Here is a 961-nt window from a genome sequence, read left to right on the forward strand (position 1 = left end):
GAAGTGTTGGATAAGGTTTGGGAGTAAGGGTAAGCTCAATACTTGATATATTTGCCCTTTTGAGATTCTCAGTACAGCAGGTAAGTTAGCTTATGAGTTAGCCTTATCTCTGGATTTTGCTACAATTAATCAAATGTTCTATGTCTCTATATTTTTGTGGTATATTCCTAATCCATCTCATGTGCTTAAAAGGGACTCAGTCTAGTTGGATGAGCATTTGACCTTTGAGGACGAGCCTGTGTTTATTTTGGCTAGTGATGTAAGGCAGTTACATACTACTGAGATTCCTATAGTTAAGGTTCATTGGACGCACCTCCTAGTGGAGGAGGCAACTTGAGAGATTGAGAGAGAGATGGAGGCCTACTATCCTCACCTATTCGAGACTTTACATATTTTCTCACCTTCAACTTTTGAGGATGAAAGTTCCTTTAGTAGTGGATATTGTATTGACCCTTTAGGTCATTTTCCAAATTCCCACTTATTTTTTTCCATTAGAGATTTTCCATAGCTTCCCCAAGTCATTTATGACTTGTTGGAACTGATAGCTCGGTTACCAGGAAGTTCATGTGTTTTTAGAGCCAATTTCCTATTTCGAAGTCTTTATGAGTTCCAAATGGCCACTGGGCAAAATCTTTATTAAAATAATCTTGAATATAAGGCAAGGTAGACCTTTGGTTTAAGTCCCAACACACCCAAGCTCATTTTGACCTATTGGTTGGAAAGTTGGAAAATTAGAAGTTTAGGTGTGGGACCCATATTTGTTTAAAATGACCTCAAATGGTAAATCTAAATTTTTCAATGCATCTAAAAAGTCAAATTTAGTGTGGTTACATAATTCATTTACGTATATCAGATTCCAAATGAATCCCGAGGCATTGTTGGAAACTTTGGAAATTTCCAAGTTTTGCTGGTGCTGGTGCATTATGATCGCCCAAGGACCATCATGATTGCACTATGGTGA

Source organism: Capsicum annuum, chromosome 9, assembly GCF_002878395.1.
Source record: "Capsicum annuum cultivar UCD-10X-F1 chromosome 9, UCD10Xv1.1, whole genome shotgun sequence".
NCBI classification, from domain to species: Eukaryota; Viridiplantae; Streptophyta; class Magnoliopsida; order Solanales; family Solanaceae; genus Capsicum; species Capsicum annuum.